Raw genomic sequence first — 27,211 nt, forward strand, 5'->3', positions numbered from 1 at the left:
AGTCGGAACTGGCATCAGCCGCTGCTGAAATTGATCAGTTTCAACAGCCGCTGAATCTGGACACCAGTTCCACTTACATACAGATTCAAGATGAGAACACCGGGTGTCCCCAAGTCAGCTGCTGCTGAAACTGATCAGCAGCTGAATCAGGACGCCTGGGGCAGAGCAGCTGGGGCGCTGCCGGGTTGGTCCAGTAGCGCCAAGAAGTGGTGCTGCGGGACCAACCGGCAGTGCCCCACCTCCTCTACCACAGGCCCCCGGCTTTGCTCCACGTCTCCCTAGTCTGCTGGGGGGGCACTAGCTGCGTTCCCCCCCCAGCAGACCAGGGAGACGTGGAGCAAAGCTGCGGAGGACCTGGGCCGAACCGTGGCGCTTCCAGATCAGCGCCGCGGTCCGGCCCGGGTCCTCCGCGGCTTTGCTCAGCGTATCCCTGGTCTGCAGACCAGGGAGACGCTGAGCAAAGCCACGGAGGACCCGGGCGGACCCGCGCGGCTTCCAGATCAGCTGAAAGCGCTGCGGGTCCGGCCCGGGTCCTCCGCCGCTCTGCTCAGCGTCTCCCTGGTCTGCAGACCAGGGAGACGCTGAGCAGAGCGGCGGAGGACCCGGGCCGGACCCGTGCCGCTTCCAGCTGAGACGCTGAGCAGAGCGGGAGAGTTTCAGGGAGACGCTGAGCAGAGCGGCGGAGCACCCAGCTGGACCAGCGCCGCTTCCAGATCAGCTGGAAGCGGCGCGGGTCCGGCCCCGGGTGCTCCGCCGCTTTGTTCAGACGCTGAACAGAGAGGCGGAGCACCCGGCAGGACCCGCGCCGCTTCCAGCTGATCTGGAAGCGGCCGCGGGTCCGGCCCCCGGTGCTCCGCCGCTTTGCTCCCGTCTCCCTGGTCTGCTGGCTCTGCAGGGAGACGGGGAGCAGCTTTTCTCACCCCGGAGAAGGCGGGCGGCGGGACCAGGCGTCCCGCTGCTCTAGTTCTCCAGGGCGAGAAATCCCCATTCTTAACTACGGATCCGACATAAGTCGGATCCGCGCAACTCGGGGACTGCCTGTATAGGGAACTGTGGCCAGTAGAAGCTGTGGGCTCAACGTCTGTAGATGAGAGGCAGCACTTGGTGCCATGGAGCCATTGGTGTATGTGTCAGCTGCTCTCAAGATAGGTGCAGGCCAGGGCAGGAATAAGCCTGCCTTCACCCCACTGCTCCACCAGCCGGAAGCCATCTTAGTTAAATAGTGCCCAGCAGAGCCTGCTTTCTGAACCCGTCTTAGCACCGAACCTCCTCTTACACCCAACTTTCTGTCCAGATGTGAGACCCCTGCATCCAAACTTCTTCCCAGAGCTTGCACCTGAAACCCCTCCTGGACTCCATTCCCCCACCCTAGGCTAAACCCAGAACCCCTCCCACATGCCAAACCACTTAGACCAAGACCAGAGCCTACACCCCAACCCTTTACCTCAGCCTGGTGAAAGTGAATGACGTTCTGTTAGGAAGGAGGGTGGAGTGAACTGGGTGCGCCCCCCCCAGCAGACCAGGGACACAGGGAGCAAAGCAGCAATGGGGGTGCCTCGCCTCTGAGGCTTTGCTCTGGCGCGGGACCGCTTTGCTCCCGGTGCCCCTGGGGGCCCCTGGTTTGCTGGAGACGGTCCCCAGCAGACCAGGGGCACCGGGAGCAAACCCGCAGCCGCGGCGGGGTCCCCGCGCTTCTGGAGATATCAGAGTAGGTTAGATACTCCGGCAAAGCCTCAGAAGTGCGGGAACCCGCCGCGGCTGCGGGTTTGCTCGCGGTGCCCCTGGTCTGCTGGGGACCGTCTCCAGAAAACCAGGGGCACTGGGAGCAAAGCGGTCCCGCGCCAGAGCAAAGCCTCAGAGGCAAGGCACCCTCGCTACCGCTTTGCTCCCTATGTCCCTGGTCTGCTGGGGGGGGCGCAGCTATTGTGCCCCCCCAGCAGACCAGGCTTTTGTTGTGGACCCTGGGGCAGAGCAGCTGGGGCGCTGCCGGTTGGTTCCGCAGCGCCGCTCTGGGCACTACTGGACCAACCCGGCAGCACCCCAGCTGCTCCGCCCCAGGTGTCCTGATTCAGCCGCTGCTGGTCAGTTTCAGCAGCAGCTGAATCAGGACTCCTGGGGCAGAGCAGCTGGGGTGCTGCTGGGTTGGTCCAGTAGCGCCGAGGAGCGGTGCTACTGGAGCAACCCAGCAGCACCCCAGCTGCTCTGCCCCAGACGTCCCCAAGTCAGCCGTTGCGGAAACTGACCAGCGCTGACTACAGGAAGCCCGAGGCACAGTTGCTCTGCCCTGGGCTTCCTGGAATCAGCTGCTGATCAGTTTCAGCAGCAGCTGACTTGGGGTTCTTAAGTTGAATCTGTATGTAAGTCAGAACTGGCGGTCAGTTTCAGCAGCGGCTGGCGCCAGTTCCGACTTACATACAGATTCAACTTAAGAACAAACCTACAGTCCCTATCTTGTACGTAACCCGGGGACTGCCTGTATGGGAAATAAACACAGATATTGAACAGTAATCCTTTCAAGACACGATTACTCTGAAGCCTTATCCCAAATTATTGTCCAAAGTTGTAGTTCCGTATGGACCAATATAGTTATTTCCCATACAGGCAGTCCCCAGGTTACGTACAAGATAAGAACAAACCTACAGTCCCTAAGTTGAATCTGTATGTAAGTCGGGACTGGCGTCCAGATTCAGCCGCTGCTGAAACTGACTGCCAGTTCTGACTTACATACAGAATCAACTTAAGAATCCCAGGCATCCCCAAGTCAGCTGCTGCTGAAACTGATCAGCAGCTGAATCCAGTAAGCCCGGGGCAGAGCAACTCTGCCTCTGGCTTCCTGTAGTCAGCGCTGGTCAGTTTCAGCAGAAGCTGACTTGGGGACGCCTGGGGCAGAGCAGCTGGGGTGCTGCTGGGTTGCTCCAGTAGCGCCGCTCCTCAGTGCTACTGGACCAACCCAGCAGCACCCCATCTGCTCTGCCCCAGGCATCCCGATTCAGCTGCTGCTGAAACTGACCAGCAGCAGCTGAATCAGGACCTGGAGCAGAGCAGCTGGGGTGCTGCCGGGTTGGTCCAGTAGTGCCCAGAGCGGCGCTGCGGGACCAATTGGCAGTGCCCCAGCTGCTCTGCCCCAGGGTCCAAAACAAAAGCCTGGTCTGCTGGGGGGGGGCACACTAGCTGCGGCCCCCCCCAGCAGACCAGGGACACGGGGAGCAGAGCCGCAGTGGCAGCGGGGTGCCGCGCCTCTGAGGCTTTGCTCTGGCAAAGTCTCAGAGGCGCGGGACCCGCCGCGGCTGCCGCTTCAGTCCCGGTGCCTGTGGTCTGCTGGGGACCGTCCCCAGGCACCGGGACTGAAGCCGCAGCCGTGGCGGGTTCCCGCGCTTCTGAGGCTTTGCTCTGGCAAAGCCTCAGAAGCGCGGGAACCCGCCCGGTGCCCCTGGTCTGCTGGAGACGGTCTCCAGCAGACCAGGGGCACCGGAGCAGCTTACGAACGGGGCTCTCTCACCCCGGAGCTCGCAGGTAGCAATTCGCCACCTCGACCTCCGGGGCGAGAAAGCCCCGTTCGTAAGTGCGGATCCGACGTTAGTCGGATCCGCGTAAGTTGGGGACTGCCTGTATACTATGATTTTATGAAAGGAAGACAAGATTCAAGTTTAAAGTTGTGATAACTATCAAACCAGCAGTCTTCCCTGATAAATGGTAGAGGACTGCTAAAGACTGGGGGGGGGGGGGGGGGGGCTGTGAAGTCTTATTATATTGAGGCCCTGGAAAGAAGGGCTTCTGAAATTGAGGGAAAACCACGAACAAGGAACCTTACCACCGTAATGTGAAAAAATACTGTGGCCATGGTGAGGACAGTGATGTTTTAGATGGATCCTTATGGAATGATAGAAGATCCACATTGCTTCTGGACTAGAAAATAATCCAATATTGCATACATGGATGCTGTCAGAGGAGATGGCTGGTTCTGAGACAGAAAACCTTTTCCATTTAGAGCTTCTTGTTTTGGAGCAAAATGTTTTGAACTACACCTGAACAGCTTCTTTTGGTGGACATCAGACACCAACATGCAGACTGTCAAACAACAATCCTGGGTCAAGGTGCACAATCTGACCATTCTTCTGCAACAGGTAGAGTGAACAAAATGATTAGAGAAGGAAAGGGATGCTGTGAGGTTCACCAAATACAAACAATTGCCCTTGGAGGGGTGTCACTATCATTGCTGCACCTTGCTGCAGTTTATTTAGTATTCTTTCTCACCAGGAACGTACTTATCAGTCATAGCATTCAAATTATGAGATAGGCATCTGACAGGAAATCAGCCTGGAGCCCCTTTCAAAGAGGAACATTTTGCATTTTTTGTCCTGGTCTGTAGCAAACAGGTCTATTGATAAGTAGCCCTGCTTGCAAAAGATGTTTTGCAACCCCACACCCATGGACATCTGAAAATGTCTACTAAGATGATCTAAGAGCAAATTCTGAACACCTGGGATGTGTGTGTTATATTCATCACTGGATCATGTTAAGTCCCAAGCCAAATGGCCTCCTTACCAACATAGCTCTTCCCTGTCTAATAATGCAATGAATAATTGGTGCTCTCTGTCAATACCTGGACAAGAGTAAAGGCAGACATGCATTTGCACACCAAGCAAGCGGCCCTGAATTCCAAAACATTTATGTGATGATGGTCGTTGTAAGAATATCATCACATGCCCGGGATTTGGGGATTCACTATTTTCGGTCAGCCTTGTATGGAGCATAGGTGAAGTCTGGCAAACACAATGAATACTAGTGGATAAGCAGCAGAAACCGATCTAAGCCAGAAATGATGCAGTTGTCAAAAAGGCTATCATTTTAGGCTGTATTATTGACACAAGAGGTGTCTGTAAGACAACAGAGAACTGTTTCATTCAACTTGGCACTGGTGAGGCCTCAGCTGAACTAATGTGTCCAGTTTTGGATGCCATACTTTAAGGAAGAAAGGAACAAACTGGAGACACCTTAGAGGAGAGCATAAACAATTATAAGAGGTTTAGAAGAAAAAGGGCTTCTAAGGAAAGGTTAAAAAACTGGGCATATTGAGCTTTTAAAATGAAGGCTGTGGGGAGGGAACTGATAAAAAGTCTTCAACCATATTATGGGCTAGTACAAAAAGGATCTCAATAATTGTTTTTCATAATCATTCAAGGTTGGACAAGTAGCAATCAGTTTAATCCACAGCAAAGGAGATTTAGGTTAGAAATTAGAAAAACTTTCCAACTATAAAGAGAGTTAAATATTGCATCTAGTTATCAAGGGATGTTGTGGAATCCCCACACCGGAGTTTTTTAATGTCAGGTAAAGTTCTGTTCAGGGTAGTGTGCTTACCTACCTCAGTCTCTTTACTGGTTCCTACCTCTTTAAGTCCCTTCCAGCCAAACATTTCTATGATTACATTAAATTGTGTTATATAAGCACACTGAGGTCATGTGTTCCAAAAGCGTGAGGCATGTTCTTACTGATATCTTTGAGTGAGCTGATTTGGTTAATTAACGAGGATCATTATAATCTGGAATCCTCCTTTTGGTGAGCAGATGAGCCATGACCTCAACAATCAGATCTGATAATCCTTTGAACCAGGTCTCTAGCAGCACCACTCTAGCTCAAGCAAAGTCGGGGACACGCCAATAAACTCCATTCTTTGAAGTGGAATCAATGTTGATTTTTGCTCATTTATCAACAGGCCTAGAGCTTGACAAGGTGCATGCAACATCTTGACACTGCATTGGACCTTGATGAGCCAGTCATCGAGATATCAGGATATCTTGACTTATCCATGTCTGAGGTAGACTGCCTCATGAACTTGATAAACACCCTTGGTGCAGTTGCTAGGACAGAGGGAAACTCTACAAATTTGTAGTAGGTCGTCCCATCTACAAAACATAGGAACCTTCCACGTTAATGAAAGAAAGCCTCTTTCAGGTTGAGGGTGGCATCCAGAAAAGGAATTATGGAGGCCAGAGAGGTCATGCAGAACTTCACCTTCTGAGATACTCATTGAGTTCAGATCAAGGATAGAATATTACCATACACACCCCTCATCTTGCCTGTAGGATCAAAAAAGTAAAAATCTTTCCCCCTCAAGTGCAGAGGGGCTTCCCTCCACAGCTCCCACTCTCAGAAGGCCCTTCACATTTTGAACAAGGAGATACTTGTGAAGAGGGTCCCTGAAGATAAGGGAATGGGTAGAAATAAACTGGAGAGGTGTACTCCCTGCTACTGTGCTGAGGACACACTGCTCTGATGTTACAGAAGACCAGGCAAAGAGGGATCTGAACTCTCTGGAGTAGGGATGTGAACGACTAATCAATTGTCTGATAAGCAAATGCTTAAGGATACTCAACATTCTAGTCGACTAATCACTTCCCCCCTCCTAGCTGTCTATCAGAAAGAGGAAGCAAGGGGAGGGAGTAAGGAGGGGGTGCTTTAAAGTGGCAGCACTACATGGAACCCAGGGCCAGACCCCAGGCTCCATGTGGCAGTGCCACTTTGAAATGAGTTCCCAGCTGGCCTGGGCTACACGCAGCATTTCAAAGCGGCAGCACCACGTGGAGCCCAGAGTCAGCTGGGGACTCCCCCACTGACCCCAGGCTCCATTAAGTGCTGCCACTTTGAAATGGTGTGTGGAGTCTGATGCCTGCTGCTGCTGCTTGAGTTGGCCGCTGGCACCATGCTCCCCGCAGCACTTTCACCTTTCGCCCTAGGGCTGTTGCTACACTTCAAAGGCAGAGGCGCCCTTATTGACCAATCAAATACAGCCTCTCTCCGACTTACGAATCGGTTACAGACCAACCAATTGGTCATAACTCGGTTCGTTTGTAAGTCAGACCCCATTGAGTTACACACGACCGTGCTGTTGGTAAGCGCAGATCGCGTTCGTAACTCAAGGTTCGCCATTTATGACAGCTTTGGTCATAACTGCGAACGGTCATAAGTCAACCGTTCACAACTCTGGGACCAGTTGTAGTCAATACAAATTGCATCGACTATTTGATTAGCCAAACAGAAATTTTACATCCCTACTCTGGAATAGTGTCATGAGTTTGGCAATTACATTACCACTCCAGGAACCAGTGCCAGGACTTTGGGGACTAGCCAGGGCCCAGACTAAGGGGTGGGCAAGTCAGGCAGCAGCCTGGGGCACCAACCAATGGGGGGCACTTGATGGCAGCTGTAAGGGGCGAGCGGTGTCCCTTATAGCTGCCATCAGGCGCCATGCACCTGAATCCCGCAGCGCCAGCCCCCCGCGTTCCCGCAGTGCCAGCCAGTAGCGCCCTTCCCCCAATGGGCACGGGGCCCTGCACGGCCAGGCGCTGCATACCAGCAGCAGTGGCCAGGCCGGACTGGGCAGCGCATGCGCTGCGCACACTGAGGGAAAGCCCATGCTCCCTGGGGAGGGCAGGCCCCGGGCTGCGCGCCAGCGGCCAGGCAGCACATGCGCCATGCGCACTGGGGGCAGACTCGTGCTCCCTGGGGGGGGCGGACCCGCAGGGGCGGGCACGCAAATGCACAGTGTGCCCGTGCCTGGGGGCAGCACCATGCACCCGTGCCGCCAAAATGGCTCAGGCTGGCCCTGGGACTAGCAATGCACCTTCAAGAGCCTGGATCAGACAGACAGCAAACAACATGAGAACCCCAGGAACACCACCAGGAACATCACTGATGCATGTAGCTGGTGGTGCTACTCTTGTGTGTGCTAATGGAGTACTCCCTGCTCTGGCGAGTGGTGCCACACCAATGGGGACTGCTGGAAAGGTCCTACAGCAGTTCTGCCCCTTGAGTAGGACACCTTGCTGACTGGCACTGGAAGTACTGGAGGGCCATATGTCCTTGGCGACCTGAAAGGCTCTGTGTGGACTCAGAACTTCCAGATGCTGAGTTCCTCTGCCACTTCCTGTGGTGGCAGACAGTTCACAAGTTGGGCTCAACAGGGCAATAGTTATTGAAGTCTGGCCACTGTCTGGAGGGAAAGAGCTGCTCCGCACAGGTCTTTGCATTCCTCCTTTCCTTTACAAGACATAGCAGAATGCCCTCTTCTGGTCTCTCTCATCTTGTTAGTTGGCACTAGGTATGAGGATCAAGGCAAGTCAGAGGACAGTGCTGGTGGCATGCTCCATACAGAAGCTGCGGTGTTTGGAGCAGAGTCCAATCTTGCCATTTTGGAGGCTAGTGCAAGGGCCACATCCACAAAGAGCACTCTTAGCCAAATGTCCCACTCCTTTTTAGTTCAGCACTTGTAATTCTTACAAAATGTGATACTTGACACTCTTAAGTATTTGTGAGAGGCCCACATGGGACCTCTGATGGGGATCACTGACTGCTGGAACCAGTGCATGCCCCTTCTCTGGGCTATGTCCCACAAGGGACTACCTATTCCTAACCACTACACTAGAGGAACTAATACACCACTCAAACATTCTAAAAACTACATACAAGAGGAGTCACAACTAGGGACAGTTGAGAAGGAAAGCTTGCCTGAGGCAAGGAGATATTCCAAAACCGTCACTGCCAATAAGAAGGAACTGAGGGATAGCAGGGAGTGACACTTATGCCAGTGTGAACGCATTCTACTCCAGAGGATGCTAAAGCTGGTCCCCTACAGATACCACTAAGGGAAAAACTTTGTACCGGTGCATGTGCAATGCACAAATATATGCAATGGAATGGAAATGAGCAAGCAAAGAACAACAGATGTGAAAATGGCACTGAGCATTAGGAAAGTTCTCAGACGTATTTCTGATGACTTAGAATTTAGTATGGATACACAACAGGCTATGCTAGGGAAAAAAAGTCAAGTTTTGCGGTTCAACTTTTCTGGTGTCACTTAATAAAAACAGACCAGTTCTGCATACCTCTAGCACAGTGGTTCTTAACCTTTTTGGCACTGTTACCCCTTAAGCTTAACCAATAAACCAAAATTACCCCTCCTCCTTTCAAAAATGGCAAAGGTCAAAAATTATGATTAATCATTTTTATTGTATTTCGTTTTCTCATACAATCAGTGTTCAGTTTTGTTCAACATAATGTATTTTAAATGTATTACCCCCTGAAATATGCCAAATTACCCTTCAAGGGATAATTACCTCCAGGTTAAGAACCACTGCTCTAGCAGAAACTTGCTCTGATATCTATAATTTAAGAAAAAATGCTATGTACCTCTAACATTAATCTGGGGGCAACCGCTTCAGAAAAGACAGTTCTTTTGCGTTTTACTGATTGAGATTTCAAAAAAGAACAGTGCACCCCAAAACAACATCACAAACGTTCAGTGCCAAATATATCCTTAGGGTTACTACTGACTTCAGTAGTTATAGCAAATATTTATTTGTCCCTCAAAGTTCAAATTTCTCCTCTAAATAGATTATCTCCTGATCTTAACTCAGGCATGGCTGCAAGGTATCATGTATGGTGGAATAGCTAGCAACATGGTCCAAGCCCAACTAAGGAAGTAGCAAATTAAAATGATTTTGCTCTTCTGATTTGTCTGTATATACTTTGCTATCTAATTAGAATTTCTGGTCCTTATGTTGTAATTTTACCACATTATGATCCTTCTCTATATCTTGTAACAATTTATTTACCAGGGTTAAAATATTTCACTTCAGATATTACAGTACAAATTATGGCATCTAACATATCGTTTCTATCTGCAGTCAATCTTACATCTTTGGGAATGGAATACCAAAAGGTGGTCAGAGAGTTTTCAGTGAAATGAAACAGAATATGGGAGTGCCTACATTAGGATGTATGCAGTGTTTTAGCCGTGTCAGTCCCAGGATATTAAAGAGAAAAGGCAGGTAACAATATCTTTAAGTAGATCAACTTCTGTTGGAGCAGGTAGATGCTTTCAAGCTACACAGAGTTTAGGAAAGGTACTCGGTGTCACTTCCACGTACAGGCTCAAACAGATTAATAGTACCTTACACCTTGTCTTCCTGCTTTCAGATACATAATTCAGGAATTTAGGAATATGGGGTACAATTTGCCAAATCTAAGCAAATTCCAAGGAAAGGCAATGGAGGCAGAGAAAGCACATCCAGCCTCCAGCAACTCAGAAAAGAGAAAGTCTCTAGTCCATTTTCTCCTCAATGTTACCTTGCTCTTCAATTAGAAATTTTAAGGGTCAGCCAAATAAAATCTTCACAGGAATCAGTAATTACACTGAGTAATATCACTCTTCAGGGAACAATATCTACTTAAGGTAATCTCTCAATGGTGGACAAAATCCCACATAGGGAGCTAGACAAATCCCACACAGGGAGTTACAACCCTTGCAACAAAGTGCCTCTGAAATAAGACCATTCATTCTTTATTTTCCACAATGAAGCTTGAGGAGCTCCAGATTTTCTCATACCTTCAAAGATTTTATTCACTTGAAGATGAAAATCAAACATGAGACTGGAATCCACCTAACTGATACTGAAGTGGATTCTACAGGGTATTCCTTGCTAGACAAAACCAAGCTAAAGAAACTATTACCCTGAGAATTCTGGATGTTCTTCCACCAAATACATATGCCATTCTGGTACTTTGTGTTGACTATTCATTGTTAAAATCTTTATCTCACCCCATCCCCTTGCACTGAGACTGTCAATTTTTTAAAAGTTGTCAAAGAGCCTCTTACATGAAAAGAATAGCAAAACGTCACTTCACATTTTTCAGTTCATGCTTCTGAAAGAAAAAAAAGGAATAGTTTTGTGAATTTATCATTTTTGCTTCTATTATATATATTATCTTCTATAATATATTCTACTAGATATTATTAAATACAAGGTTTGAATAAAAATGTACACCACTGCATACAGTCAAAGGCAAATAAACACTCTACCTAGTAGACCCCATTAGACTTCAAAATTAGGTGTCTTTTTCTAACGCTTAAAATATTGCCTTTTTTTCCCCAAACTCAGCATATTTTATGATCCAATCATCTAAAACTACCTTACACTGGGCTCTACAATAAGTGAACGAAAATAAGTTTTAAAATTATATATTCCTAATAAGAGGAGGGTGATCTATATAGCCCATATAACAAAAATGTCCCCCACATAGCCAAAGAAGGAATATTACTCAGACAAACATGAGTAAGTTTCCACACATTATCCATCAATGTGCCTCAACTCTAAGTAGATTCATCAATAAGAAAGAAAGGTGGTAGTTTAGTCACATGCCCTTAGACTATCACAACGATGCTCATTTATGATACATTTACTGGTGGCTTAGTGAAGACATTGGTATAAACTAGAACCCGAAATGACACTATCCATTTTTTTCAAATACAGTGAGGGTTCTCTCCAGCCTCTTAGCCAACAGAAATTTCACAGAGAGAAATGTTCATGGGCCATCCCCTTCACAGCTCTCAATGGTCCCTCGTTACTCTAATCTCAATGGCATTTCTCAAATCACATAAAGCCACTAACTACACTTTTAGTTACTACAGACCTGGACTTTTTATGTATGGATAACAATAAAAAGCTTTTTGTAACATCAATAGAGGCTATAGGCCTACACTGTCATTCCTCTTCATGCCTTGAAATAAAACAAAACCCAACCACTTTTGTAAGATACTTTTCAAAAGCCAGACTTGACTAAGTATTTTAAGATTTTTTTTAAGTGAACTTCTACAGTTCCTAATTTAGTGGGATGCTCATCTAGATCTTGGCTACTATGTTTGAATTCATATCGTCTTTTAGTGATTTACCAACATAAATTTGTTAAACAGAAGACTGGAGTCTTAGAGTGCTAGCCATTTTAGTCTGTAAAAATCTTAAAAAACAACAAATGGTCCTGTAGCACCTTAGGCTATGTCTACACTACCACGTTATTTCAAAATAAGTTATTTTGAAATAACTCCCGAAATAACTATTTTGAAATAATTTCTGCTTGTGAAGAGGAATAAGTTTATTATTTCAAAATAACAAGACCATTTTTTGAAATAAGAGGCTTGGTAGTGTGGATGCTCTCCTTGTTATTTTGAAATAAGGGCACGTAAACATGCCCTTAGAGACTAACAAAAAATATAGATAGTATCATGAGCGTACGTGGGCACAATCCAAGAAGAAGATTGGGATGTAAGTTCAGAGTGCAAGCTAAATACACCCAAATATCCCACTCAATAGACTGGGTATTTTCCCCACTTCAATTGCTTTTAATAGCCAAGTGTTCTACTATTCTTTTTGTAGCTACAAATAATACTGTAGTAAACAAATCTTAATATATAACCAGTCAAATCCTAAATTGATTACGCAGGTTAAATTGAGGGAAATATATGCTGTACAACTATTATGGCTAGCAGATAACATCTACAAATACTTTTCTGTTGCTGAGATTAGTATAAAAAAAGATAGAAGATAGAAAACAAAAGGTTTTCAGCATCAGCTTAAAACTGTACAAAAGGCAGGCAGCACACGAATGCTCAGCATTCCAAAAAAGGAAAAAACACAGTAAGAGAGAGGATGGCTTCAAACCAGGACCATCGACATTGAACTTGGGATCTGAATTTGAGTGACCTCAAACCTTTTCCTTCCCATAATGACCAGAGTCCAGAAACAGGAAAAGCAAGAAGCATTTATCAATTTCTGAGAACTTATAATCTAAACAAGACAAATATCAACTACAGTATTCTTAATCAGATATAGCCCCATAATAAACTGCATACTTACTATCACAGAAGAGTATTTTTGGCTGCACCATGAAAGCATAAAACAAAAATCTGGGAATTATGAGAATGAATGTAATACTCAGAAATGCTCTGTTCACAATTAAATGCACTGAATTGAGTGTGTCCAAATATCATCCATTCACATTTTGATTCTTAATAATCAATTCACCACCAAATTATAACTGTAGACAAGTGTATAAGGAAGACTAAGTTACAAATGCTTTTTGTTATTTTGTTAAAAATATATGAAGCTAGATGTTTGCTTTAAAACAAACTCTTCTCTCAGTCAGGTTCAGGCCTTTACCTAACCTTCCTACCAACCTTTGCATGCCTGACAACACTTGGCATTCAACTGCCAAGAGGATGTTTATAAGTTTAAAGGATGTTTATCAATTGATTCTAGTAAGTTAGAAACCAAAACGTGGATGCCTTGTTAAAAATATTTTACTGGATGCCTTCTAGCAAGCAATATAATTATAATTCACAACACAATTAAATAAAGTTATTTGACTCACTCAGGTGCTGATCCCCTTCAACCTGCACAAGTGGCCCCTTTCACCTACATGGAGCCCCTCAAAACAAAGCCCTATGCAGACACAGCTATAGGAGTATTGCCTTGTGTAGATTCTGCTGTCTGTTTTATATTTAACCATTACTTTATTAAGGAACAATGCTCAACAAAACTTGAAATATTTGGTTATCAATAACTTCAGCATCTGTTAAAATAGTAAATTGTGGAGGAGTAGGTTGCCTTCACAATGCCTACAAAGTAATCAGTATCCAATCCATAAGACTTTTTTGCTTCCATCTCCAACAGATATTGAAAACCTTATATTTGATCAAATTTGCAAAATAGCAAAAACCTTAACAGACAGGTAGCAATGTAAAAGCAGAGTAGCTTCCCAACTATAAGGGGTATGAGAGTCAGATGGGTCTATTTGTTAAGACTTTGCACTAATATATTTTGTATTCATATGATCCTCCGTAGCATATGAGCATCTCATAATCTTTAACATGATTACTGTCACGGCACTCCTATGCCGTTCTATTATCTATCACCATTCTACAGATGGGGAAATGAGGCACACAGCAACTAAGCCATTTGCCCCTGGTTTCACAAGGGCTATGTCTAGACTGGCAAGCTTTTCTGCAAAAGCAGTTGCTTTTGCAGAAAAACTTGCCAGCTGTCTACACTGGCCGCTTGAATTTCCACAAGAACACTGACGATCTCATGTAATAAATCAGTGCTTCTTGCAGAAATACTATATTGCTTCCATTCGGGAAAAAGTCCTTTTGCGCAAAAGCATCCGTGCCAATCTAGACACTCTTTTCCACAAATGCTTTTAACGGAAAACTCTTCTGTTAAAAGCATTTGTGGAAAATCATGCCAGTCTAGATGTAGCCAGGAAGTCTGTGGAAGAGCTGAGAAGTAAACCCAAGCCTGCAGCCCAAGACTGATGCCCTAACCACTAAGCCATTCTCCACTAAAGCAGAAGTTTGATGAAAAAGAACTACCAGTATGTATTCCTTTTCAGTACCTTTTGGAGATGGAAATAAAATCCCTACAGTGTGTTATCAGCAGTGCAGTAGGCAATTTGAAAGTGGCAAGTAAAGCAGGAAATTCACTCCTTAACTTGTGGTTTGATTCAATCTTAACCGTTACTAAACAAAGTTTGTGCATGTTTACCATATATAGACAGTTTATCATCAGACAATGTAATATTAGCTTTTTTTTTCCTGTATCTAAGATCACATCCTTATCAATAGCTCCATACTGTATCAGAACCGGAACACATTCAAACAGCTAGCAGTCCAGACAGCTATCACCAGTGAAATTATGCCTGTTTCTTAAAGACACAGTATTAATTTATTAATAAATGTAAATCTTTACCATACACTGACTTTGGGTAAACACTGACTTTGGGTAAATACTGATTTAATAAACAAATGTATATGACTATTTAGAAAGAACTTTTTAAATAACCTCATGAATTAAAAACAAGAAAAATAACTATACAATATATAAACTAGGGGGATATGCAGAAATTTTCGAAATTACTTGTCCATTACTGCATTGCTTTGGCTAAAGCTGCTACACTGTTGTGATGAAAGCTATTGCATTACTACCTCTCAGCCCAGACATAGTATGTATGTGAGGAATGGGGTGGGGAGTCTCGCGGACAAGGAACAATTCAGAGTGCAGTTTGTAATTAACATGTCCACGGGATATGTGATGCCACTATTTTAAAGAAAATAAAGTTACACCAGCTGATGAGAACAGAGGGTTGTCTACCTAAAAAGCTAACTTTAAAAAGAACAAGACAAACATTTAGATGAATTTATTTGAAAGCCTTCATCATATGAATGATGGTAGAAAACTAGAAAACTTCAAAAGTTTCCAGATCACTCTTTGCTTTCACCAGTTTTTCAGAATGTGTATTTTTAATTAAAGGTCTTACACTGAGAGTCTGTAGTATTGACAGGAATAGGATTCGGATGTGCCTGTCTCCAATTCCTCAACTCATTTCTCTATATTGTGTTGCTCCTAGAATTAAATATATATCTACATCTACCTCTACATACACACACATACTAAAATAATATTAATAGTCATCTGCTCATTCATTCCTGTATCAGCCTTACAAAATTCAATTAAATTTTATTATATCTGGATTTCAGCACTAAAATGTTCTGATCACAAGAAACAAAACCCCAGAGAGCTTATAATGTCATGGTAAAGTGCTGGCAAGTAGTTTTTTTGTGCTAAAACCAGAAAGTGTACATGCCAGTTTTTTCAAATCTGCCCTAAATGCTGAGCGCAGTAGCCCTGGCTTCGTAAGTTCAAATCACACCCAATATATTCAGAGCCATACTATGGTCCACATATACTTTCATCCCTATTAAGAAATGCCAAAATAACATTTTTATATTTAATTGCACTCAAATTTTCCAAACATTCTTACTGAACACAGTTCCTACTTTTTCATTTTTATTGATTTCTCACTCTAGAATCATTATAGGCTATTCTATAATTCCCCAAAAATGTTATTTTCATTTGTCTCAACCACTCAGCTCAACCCTGAATTCACAATCAAGATCTGAAACATGATTGGTGAGTATTAAACCAAGTCTACAACCGTTAGAAAATATATTTTCAGCAATAGCTTTCCTTAGATTGTGTGTACAAAACAATTAACTGAATAGTCATTCATCTGAATTCTCTGCACAAGTTTGTAAATGTTTCTGTATGCACAAATTGGAAACCAATAATTTAGGCCATCTGAAAACTTTACTTTGACACCCAGTAGGGGTGCATAGTGGGGTGGAGTGGTGGCTCACTGACCCTGAGGGAGAGGAGCCCCTCCCTGAGCCTTGGTGGGTAGCACCTGGCCCTAGCAACTCACCTGACAGGAAGCCAAGAGGCAGGCCCAGGGATATAAAAGGCCTTCCAGGAGAGCCAGTCTTAGGGGCAGGCGAGCCGGGCAGTCGCCCGGGGCCGCCATTTTCAAGGGGCCGCCAAAATGTAACACAATGAATATAAATAAATATAAATATAAATATAAAGGGGAAAATTGCATGAGCTTTGGCCAGATATTTTTCATGTTTTCTCAGCAGCAAAACTGCCCCACCCGCCCTGCACTGAGGCTGCTTCTCACTCTCCGGTGCCAGGAACCTGCCTCTGGCTCCCCGCATCTGCAGCTCCCTGCATAAAAATCACTGTGGCAATTGTTCATCGTCTTCCTTCAAAGAGAAAAATCAATCAACCACACTAGATAAGTTCTCATCCTTCAGAAGTGGTACCAACAGTGCACCTCGTCCAACAGTCAGAAAGGTGTAGGTGAGTGTCTCTAATTCTTTTAAAAGAAAATGAGATGCAATGCTGTAACAAGGAATTTTGTCACCCAGTGCGAGACCAAACCTTAACTGCCTTTAATAATTAATATGTCTAGAAAATAATTTGAAAATGCTTCTTTAAAATACTTCATTACCATATATGCAAACTTAAGGATCAAATAACTTTTTTTGAATATTCGGGCTAACATGGCATACTGTTGTAAGGGCCACAAAAAGAAATTTGCCCGGGGCTGCCAATTGGTTAGGACCGACCCTGCCTGCCAGAGAAGCCAAAGGAAACCAAAGGAATCAGAAGCCTCCCCTGTGCACCTGAACGAGGAGCTGGACCCAGGGGAAGCCAAGGACTGGCATAGGCCGCAGGGCCCACCTCTGGATGAAGGCGCAGAAGGACTGCTCACCTGGCCAGAAGTTCTAGAGCGACAGAGCCCCGCAGACCTGCACAGGACACAGGTACCACCAGAGGGAGAAAGTAGAAAAAGCCCAGAGGTAGCAGACTGCTAGTGGGCTGAGAAAGAACCAGGTCAGTGTGTTGCAGTACAGATCCCCACTGACCTAGCAGCTCTGCTACTACTATGGCCCTGGGCTGGGATGCAGTGGAGTGAGTGGGCCTGCATCCCCCCCTGCCACCCCACCTTTGGGTGGTAGTCTCCCCCCTTGGCTATTACTGAACAGCAGCCTGAACCTCCCAGACTCCCGCCTGAGCAAGGGGATCCAGTTGGGCACTTGTATTAAGACTGTTCGCTGTACTGCCCTGAGCAAAGGCTTGGAATACTGAACTGTTTTGCCTGCTGCCCTGACCTGAACAAGAACTGGGGCTCGGGACTAGTGATTTGCCAGCCAATAGCTAGCTGAGGCTGTGGACTGCCCCAGTGCTAAAAAGCCACGGTTAATTCCCCCAAAAGACTACACCAGGCGTAGTGGGGTGGAGTGGCCGCTCACTGACCCCGAGGGGGAGGAGTCCCTCCCTGAGCCCTACAGGGTGAAATATCATGTGACTGAAAATATTATTTTCAACAAAAAAATTAAAAACTTCTAACTTGAAAGTCTTTTTACTCGCCATCATGATTTGGAGAATAGGGTCGAGCGGGAGAAAAAGGGGGCACAAAGAGAAGGGCAGCTGTGGTTTGCATTTAGTTTCAGAATATTCAGAGATAATATGCATTAACTAAACAAATTCTTCTAAATCACAGAGTTTAAAATCAAATCTAGATACTCTGCTTAGGGAACACCATTTGTATTAATAAAGGAAAATTAAAAACCCACATTTTAGTTAAAGTTTGATATTTTAAAAATAAAGCAAAGATTTTTTTCTCTCAATTTCTTCTGTTCCAACATTTCTCTCATTCACATTAAGAGAATGGAATTTAACCCCTCCTAAGAAAGGAATGATATGGCAGAACAGCCAGAGGAACAGCTTCAAATGTAGAGAGGGAGATTTAATACCAGCATTTATTCTGTCAGGAAAGTAAATAACGCATTCAGTTCAGCTTTTTTTAAAAGACAAAAAAGGGATTCTCTCCAGTAGCTACAATGCAAAAAAGTTTTTCTTCTGAATACTCACTCCTGGGATTCATTCCCAACACTTTCCCCACTACCGATGAAAGTTCTAAAGGACTTGTCTACACTAGAAAGTTTTGTGAAGGAAAAGTGCCTTTTGTCCACAAAGTTGCATTAGCATGTCCACTGTAATGCAATTTGTGTTGCGAAAAACATTTTACCACCAAAAAAATACAGCTCCACACAGGACTTTTGTCTTTCTTCCACCTTATGTTGTCCACAAACATTCAGTGCAGACATCTTGAGGCATTTTTTCCACTGATCTTGGCCTCCAGGAAAAGTGGCCAGTAATTCCCAATCAGCTACTCTGATCAGCAGTTTGATCTCTGCTGCCCTGAAGCCAGGTGACCAGCTACCCACTAGAGATGTTAGATATCTGTTAATTGAATAGTTGAGTAACTACATGAACTCTTATCAGTTACTCAACTATTCTACAGTCCCTGGGGATGGGGCTGACACACAATCCATGCTGATCCTACTCCCAAGGAGGCCCCTGCCACCTCACACTGCTGCCTCTGTCTCAGAGACAAAGGCATAGGGTGCCAGGCTTGAGCTGGTCCACAAGGGGAGCCAGTTTAAAAACCAGCTCCTCTCACGGACTGATTGCATGTTATCCTGTGCTGCTGCCTCCAATAAAGCAGCAGCAGCACAGGATGGCAGCAGCCCCTGTCCAGGAAAGTTGTGAACTCCCGGACCCCAGAGAGAGCTAGGACTGAACCAGTCTGTCTGCCTGCCTGGCTCCTAATAAGAACATAAGAATATAAGAACAGCCATACTGGGTCAGACCAAAGGTCCATCTAGCCCAGTATCCTGTCTGCCGACAGTGGCCAGCACCAGGTGCCCCAGAGAGGGTGGTCCAAAGACAACGATCAAGCGATTTGTCTCCTGCCATCCCTCTCCAGTCTGACAGACAGATGCCAGGGACACCATTTCTATCCCCTGGCTAATAGCCTTTTATGAACCTAACCTACATGAACTTATCTAGCTTCTCTTTAAACTCTGTTATAGTCCTAGCCTCACAGCCTCCTCTGGCAAGGAGTTCCACAGGTTGACTACGCACTGTGTGAAGAACTTTCTTTTATTAGTTTTAAACCTGCTACCCATTAATTTCATTTGGTGTCCTCTAGTTCTTCTATTACGAGAACTAATAAATAACTTTTCTTTATTCACCCTCTCCACACCACTCATGATTTTATACACACCTCTATCATATCCCCCCTTAGTCTCCTCTTTTCTAAACTGACAAGTCCCAGTCGCTTTAACCTCTCCTGATATGGGACCCATTCCAAACCCCTAATCATTTTAGTTGCCCTTTTCTGAACCCTTTCTAAGGCCAAAATATCTTTTTTGAGGTGAGGAGACCACATCTGTACACAGTATTCAAGATGTGGGCGTACCATAGTTTTATACAGGGGCAGTAAGATATTCTGTCTTATTTTCTATCCCTTTCTTAATAATTGTTGAAGCAAAATGCAGGACAATGTAGCACTTTAAAGACTAACAAGATGGTTTATTAGATGATGAGCTTTCGTGGGCCAGACCCACTTCCTCAGATCAAATAGTGGAAGAAAATAGTCACAACCATATATACCAAAGGATACAATTAAAAAAAAATGAACACATATGAAAAGGACAAATCACATTTCAGAACAGGAGGAGGATGCAGGGGGTGGGGGGAAGGAAGGAAGGTAAGTGTCTGTGAATTGATGATATTAGAGGTGGGGAGAATGGGATGTTTGTGAGTTATTGGTATTAGAGGTGATAATTGGGGAAGCTATCTTGATAATGGGTAAGATAGTTCAAGTGTTTGTTCATTCCTTTTTGGAGAGTGTCGAATTTTAACATGAATGACAGTTCAGAGGATTCCCTTTCAAGTGCAGATGTAAAAGGTCTTTGTAGCAGAATGCAGGTGGTTAAGTCATTGAGAGAGTGTCCTTTCTGGTTAAAATGACAAACTGTTTGTTTTTTCTTCGTGATCTTGTCTGATATCTGTTTTGTGGGCATTAATCCTTTGGCGAAGTGTCTGAGATGTTTGTCCAATGTACATAGCAGACGGACACTTTCGGCACATGATAGCATAGATTATATTTCTGGATGCGCAGGAATGTGTGTTCTTGATCTTATAACTCACTTGGTTAGGTCTAATAATGGTATCAGCAGAATGAATATGTGGACAAAGCTGGCAACAGGGTTTGTTGCAAGGGAAGGTACCAGGGTTGGTATTAGTGTGGTATGTCCTGTGGTTGTTGGTAAGAATCATCTTGAGGTTAGGTGGTTGTCTATAGGACAGTTTGGTCGCTCAGTTTGGTGAAATCTTTTTGAAGTTCTTCACAGTCTGCTTCTGTCTCGACCATCTTAAACAGTTTAGTATCATCCGCAAACTTTACCACCTCGCTGCTTACCTCTTTCTCCAGATCATTTGTAAATAAGTTGAATAGGATTGGTCCTAGGACTGACTCTTGGGGGACACCACTAGTTACCCCTCATTTAAAATACATTTTAAATGCCGAGCTGCAGCAGGGGTAGATCTTGGACCCGGTGCAAGCCAGGGCTGAGTGGGGCTGCTGGCCAGGCTGCTAAAAGGGAGTGGTGCGGGAGGAGAAACATGTAGTCTATAGCATTAACTGATAAGCTTTTGCATATTGGTTAATCGACTACACTATTACATCCCTACTACCCACCCCGATCCCTAGCAAGCTCTGCAAAATTTAAATCCTTTTTCCTGCTGCCTGAGCACCTACAATGCCCCCACCTTGTGTGCTGGCTTAGCATGCAGTGGTCTCATAGCATCTTCCCACGTCCCCATGCCTAGCTATCACACCAAAAGCTCCCTGGCTGAGCCTGCCAGAGCTGCTGGATCTGATCAGTGTATGAGGAGAGGAGTCTGTCCAGTCCCCGCTGCAAGTGACCTATATGGACTAGGATTTGTGCAGGCACATTTCTCAAGTTGTGTGTGAAAAGTAGAATGAGAGGGATACACTGCAGTGCACAGCAAAGATTAAAGAACTGAGGCAAGCCTATCATAAGGCTCATGAGGTAAACCAATACTGCGGTGCTTCACCAAAGATCTGACATTTCCATATGCAGCTAGATGCAATCCTTAGTGGTGACCCCACCTCTACTGGTAAGAGCCCTGTGGATACTTCGGAGAGCACAGAGACAGTACATGGAGGAACTAACCCTGAGGATGAAATTGTAGATGAAGAGGCTGAGATATAGATGAGGGCCAGGGACTTCCCCAGGGTCACCAAGTGTGTCTGGCATTCATGAAATGTTCTCCACTTCTAACTGACATAACCAGTCTGAACAGCCACTTTCCAGAAAAGTGTGGAATAATTAGAAATATGTTTATTCGGCAAAGATAATTTTATAGCCCTGGCTACAATTTATGTTATCTGTATGCACAGATGACACCATCCCCTTTCACATCAGTCACTGTGATTAAAGTGCTTGCCAACATGTGTTCCTTTCATGGGTCTGTGGACAGTGAGAGAAAAAGGTGGGAAAGTGGTTTGTAAAAAGTGAAATGTTAAAAGGTAGGACTTGATGTTAAGATATTTTGTGCATTGTGTCCAATATCAGAGACCTTGGCGACCCCTTGCACAATACCTCGCAGCGACTGCCCTTGCAGAGATAGGGAGGATTTGGTTTGCAAAGTGCTAAATCAATCATTGAGTGAGCACTGACATTGGAAACAATGCTTGAAAAGGGAGCTCAGGACCCACAGAGACAACGAGGCTTTTGCCAGAGAAGCCACAGAATGCATCATCAAGGCCATGGAGGAACCGATTGAAATCCTAAGGTGCTTGGTGATGCAGCACAGTAAGCCAACAAGGGTCTCTAGCAGTTTCAAAACTCCATGTTCAGCAAACTCCTACACCTCCAATTCCTTTTCCTTCTTTGGGAGTCCAAATTTTCTCAAGAACTCCATACCCGCCCCTTATTGTGATTATGATGGCTGGACCTACACACCTTTTAAATGTCAGACTAGTCATTGCAATCCCAGGTGCATGCATTAAAGGTATGTTCCCAAAGCGATGCACTGAAAGGAGACAGGGGCTGTGGAAGCAACTATTACAGAGATTTCAATGCCCCTCATTTTCAAAGTGCACCTTCAAAGCCTCCCTAATGTTAATAGCAGCCCTTTGAACTCCTGTAACAGCTCTAGTGTCTGGCTGCTAAAATTCTGCAGCCAAGTGGTGTGCCTCAATGCTTCACCCCAAGCAATCAATTACCCTTGAGTCACACAAATTATGGAAAATACAACAAGCCATGATAACTAAGGGAATATTGTCCTCAGTGAAGTCTAGCCTGCCTGACAGTATGTTTTGCATGGTTCCAAAATGCCTTCATGATCTGTTCCAAGGTCCCACAATACCTAACAGACAGTGTCGCCAGGAATCCAAACCCACAGTGCACTGCTCCCACTTTTGACGGGATCTAAGATGTGGACACAGCTTTTGACAGAAGCAGCAAGTGTAAACACACTCTGAAGACCTTCTTCTGCGTGTCAACAAATTTTCTCAACAACACTTAGTAGTGTAGCACACTCTAAATAAATAGGAGTATTCAGAGCCATATGATTATCCTGTTGAAGTATTATCCTTACAGAGCAGAGCGCATCATAGGGCTATAATTGCATCAGTTCCTTCCACTAAACTCCAGAATCTTTTGCAGAACTCCAAAGAGAAGTCAAAACTGGTAAACCTACAACTGCATTAAATCTGGGAATATACGAGGGCAAAAATACTGAACTTTTCCTGTATAGTATATACCTGTTCCAGACTTATGAGCAACAAAAGTACTGAAACTTTACCAGAAGTCATAGTGTCAAATATGGCCTAAATTTAAGGATTTCTAAAACTAAACTTTTAGGATCAACACAAAGGTGTTGCCATGACTTTTTTTAAACAACATAATGGAAACTAACTTACTTCATTACCCCAATCAATGTGTCCATCACTTAATACATTTGTTAGAAAATAACTATAAACCATGGCAAAATATCTAATTAATTATTAGAGTCCAAAAAAAATAAAATAAGCAAACATGTAAACAGCTAAAAGCAAAATTATAGCATTCAGTGTTAACAAGTCAAGGACTTATCTGTAATATATGCAAGGACTTGTTCTTTACATGTTTTAACAAGATTTTCAGAAGTGAGTAGCAATTTTGATACCTCAATTTTTAGGGTTTTCAATGCTAAGCACCTAGTCTTTTGAAAATCAGGCCCTTTCAATGAGTTACAAGTTGGGCATTCAACAAATAAGACATCCCAAATCATTATCACTGTTGTATGTGCAGGCCACGACCGTCAAATTACCTGGATCCATTTATAGTTATTCAATGTCTATTACCATGGACTCTCTCTCAGTCACTTATCGAAATAATCATGTTCCTTTGATTCGTATATGTTTCTGATCTCTTCCTGCAAGCAAGAACAGGACAAGCAGAGAGAACTGAGGGATAAATCAATATGCAGTTGTACAGTGTCATGTTACTGGATTTTAAGGGGAGCAGCCAGATCACTAACGTACCCATGGGGAGGTGTTTGCCTCAAAGCCTGTACACAAAGGGGGCCATGTGAGGTATCAAATGAAAGCTTATGTTCTACTGATGCTATGCATGCTATTCATGTACTTGTGTGATGTCTGTATGTGGAGTTATGAATTTTGACTCTGTGCTTATACTGGGTACGTTCTTGCCTGAGACAGGAGCAACAGGCTCTGGATGGCCTGTTGTAAAGAATTGTTCAGTCAATGACTTTGCTAATTGGTGAGGCTCCAGGAACAATGGCTCTCAAGGTACCCAATACACAAGTCTGAGGAATGCGTCTGGAACCTGACAATCAGCCAATATTATGGCTGATGACATGGGACACAGGGATAGGTTACTTGGCCAGGTGACCCACTCCAGCTTGGAAGGTACCAGGGATGAATATAAACTGCCATGAGACGGACTGCATCTTGTCTTCAATTCTGTTCCTGATCCCAAATTGTAAGGGACAGAGAGCCGGGAAGAATCATGGACCCATCCTGACATAGGATGTACACTGGAGACTTTTAAGCTAGCAGTTTGTAACATCTCTGCTGAGAGCCTGTATCAAGAACTTGGTGATTGGTGCATGTAATGTATTTTCTTTAACAACCTTACTCTCCATCTTTTCTTTCTTTTATTAATAAATATTTTGATTTTAGATTCTAAAGGACTGGCTCAGAGTGATCTTGTGGGTAAGATCCAAAATGTAAATTGACTGGGAACTGTGGCTGGTCTTTTGGGACCGAGAGAACCCATTCGGGGTAGGTCAGATTGTGTGTAAGGCCCAGGGCTGATTGTGGCAGGGAGAGCTGGGATACCAGAGGGGTTTTGCTCATGAGGCTTCCTGCTGGCCGGATTGGCAGCTGGAGTGCTCGGTGTGACTGGTTTGTGGCCTATTTGGGAAGGGTCTCCAGTCAGGGGCTGTAAGGAGCCCTGAATATGAGCAATTCGCCCTGAGCGGGTGCACAGACTCAGCCCGGTCCGTCACATCCAGTCACAAAGAATTCCAATCCAAGTCATAGCTACTCAGTAAAAGAATGTAATTACAGCTGCAGTACTGAAAAGAAGTAAATGCTTTAAGGATTAAGAGTGCATTTTTTAGAGAGAGGTAAATCATTTGAGCACCCTATAGTCCACAATGACCATTTTAATAAATTGACCATATTTGCATGTTCAACACCTACATCTGAGGTTTCCAGTGACCATAACGTAAAAACGTGTATAATAATAGTAATCAGGGCTCGCCAGCCGCGCGGTTCTGCGCTCTGCGCCGGCTCTTCTGGGTTGTAATCTACTCGCCATGGGCGAGTAGATTACATTATTTGTCGAGCCCTGATAATAATTAACAACATGACTATCCCTCTGAAGTAAGTTTTGGTTATGGTACCTCAGTATTAGATTAACCTAAAGAAGCAGCAGATCAAATTGACTGAATCCTAATCACTCTAGTCTATATTTCTTGCACCTATTCCAATACAAAAGGTGTCATTAAAATAGGATTCCATTCTGTACCGTCCTGGTACAGTTTTGTTCCCTTTTACAATATTATTTTCACTATTAACATAGAAACCTATATAATCTTCCAAAAAGCTCCGAAAAGACACAATATGTTAGTATGTTTTGTAATATGATACATTCCAGCAAAGATTAAATTTTGGTTACTTAAAAAATAAATGAACTGCCTGACTTGAAAAAAAAAAATATTAACAAATAGGGGGAAAAACACACTACAGATTTACACAGAAAAAGTGGGCATATACAGAAGACCGATGGTGGCATTAACTATAATTATGTTGACCATATGGCCCCAAAAATCCAGGACTGTCCCAAATTTTAACATGCTGTCCTGAGTGCCCCATGTAGCTATGATTTGTCCCGGAAAAAGTCCCTAGCCTCCTAGTGAAGCAGGAAGCAGCTGATTCTCCTCCTCTTCTTCCCCTCACTGGGGGAGGTGTCAGGGATTTCCCTGAGGCTGGGGATCCAGCCAATAGAAGAAGCGGGAGGCACAGCCTGTTAGGAGCCTGGGGAATGCAAGTAAGAGGCGGGGCTGGGGCGGACTGGGGGGAAGCAATGCAATGAAGAGCACCCCCCTCTTCCAGCGGCTCAGCTGGATAATGAGGAGTGAAGAGTGCCCCCTCCCCATGGCCCAGCTGGGTAGGGGAGGAGAAAAGTGCCCACCCACAGTAGAATAGCTAACTTGGTCAAGTGGCTAGAGATAAATCAAACTTCACATTTCTCCTGGAAACTAGCCTTTAAACTATGGCATAGTTGGAAACTATCCTTTAAAGTTGCCTGAACTTGCAAATATTACTACCTTCCGTGGTAAATGTTGCAACAGATGACCCTGAGAAGTGCTGAGTTGTGTCTGAACAATATACTTATTTTTAAAAAAGCGTAAATGTATTGCTGCATTGCCCATTCTCTACATTCGATTTTATTTTCCTCTCCAACATAGACTATGTCTACACTGCAAAGACAAACTGGAAAAAGAAACGCAATGTTTTTCCGCTTTACTGTTGAGAGAGACTTTCCGAAATTTGGCGCGTATACATGGTGCCAAATTTCAGAAAAAAGTGCTCTTTCAACACATCCCTTCTTCCTTGTAAAGCGTGGTTTACAGAGCTGGAGAAAGAGTGCGTCCAGTTTTTTGAAAATTTATCTGAAAAAGCAGACGTGTTCCTTGGACATGGCATTGCTTTTCCAGGATACCTCCAGTATCCCGGAAAAGCATTACAGTCTAGACGTAGCCATAGTGTTCTCCATTTTTTATTCCTTCCAGAGAAGTAGTATATGTTTTAACTTTACTGTAATCCAGTGTATCAGTTAGAATCAAATAGTCAGTGTCTAACAAAGAATGAATTTTAAAATACTAATGTATGGGGGAATTTTGTTTCCTCGCCAGTTAAAAAAATTAAGACATTCAATTAGTACCCTGCTTTCAAATTCATCTGCTAAATGTGTAGCTAAGACTAATGGAAAAAGAATGGGGAGAGCAACTCCTAGCAGTCTGTTAATAATATCAACAGATCATAGCGACAGCCTGGAGTATTCGAGCTATAAAAGTTTGCTGAATTCACATAACCTGACTGAAAATAAATTTTTCAATAAAATGCTTGATTACAAAAATTTGGTTTACCGTCCAAACCATCTTCTTACATTCTTTCTTAGCAAATATCTATTTTTCCCATTCTCTTTTCTGTTTAAGATATTAACTTTTCTTCATACCATAAAACACAGCTAAAGTACTGCCAGCAGCTTAAAATAAAATGGAACCATTAAAGCCTCTGGAAAAAAAGGGAACTGTTTAATGTCCTCCCCGCCCACCTCCCCGCGCCAAGCAAACTTTTACGAACCTTTAAGACTGTAGCTTTTGAGACTGTACTTTTAAAACACTTTGGAGAGTTTGAATTTAGAGTTTAGTTTTCACGAGCTGATGACATTGACAAAAATAAATCTCTGTAAGGTTTCCCCACTCAAGACAGTCTTGCCAACACATCACAATCCTGGACTGCAATATTTCTACTACAGGCAGTCCCCGAGTTACGCGGATCCGACTTATGTCGGATCCGC

The 27,211-nt window shown here is 44.3% G+C and overlaps 1 protein-coding gene across 17 annotated transcripts in view; it reads right to left on the reverse strand.

Moving 5' to 3' along the window:
- The window catches only part of SIPA1L1 (signal induced proliferation associated 1 like 1), a 350,322-nt gene that overhangs the window by 277,824 nt on the left and 45,287 nt on the right, over window positions 1-27,211 (reverse strand). For 4 of the 17 annotated variants that reach the window (XM_075927301.1, XM_075927310.1, XM_075927306.1 and 1 more), the window contains exon 3: window positions 10,658-10,704. The exons of the other annotated variants lie outside the window; for them this stretch is intronic. The gene's annotated coding sequence lies outside the window, so the exon portion shown is untranslated. The remainder of the gene's footprint in view (window positions 1-10,657; window positions 10,705-27,211) is intronic. 17 annotated transcript variants of the gene reach the window in all.

This window comes from Pelodiscus sinensis, chromosome 4 (assembly GCF_049634645.1).
Source record: "Pelodiscus sinensis isolate JC-2024 chromosome 4, ASM4963464v1, whole genome shotgun sequence".
Taxonomy (NCBI): domain Eukaryota; kingdom Metazoa; phylum Chordata; order Testudines; family Trionychidae; genus Pelodiscus; species Pelodiscus sinensis.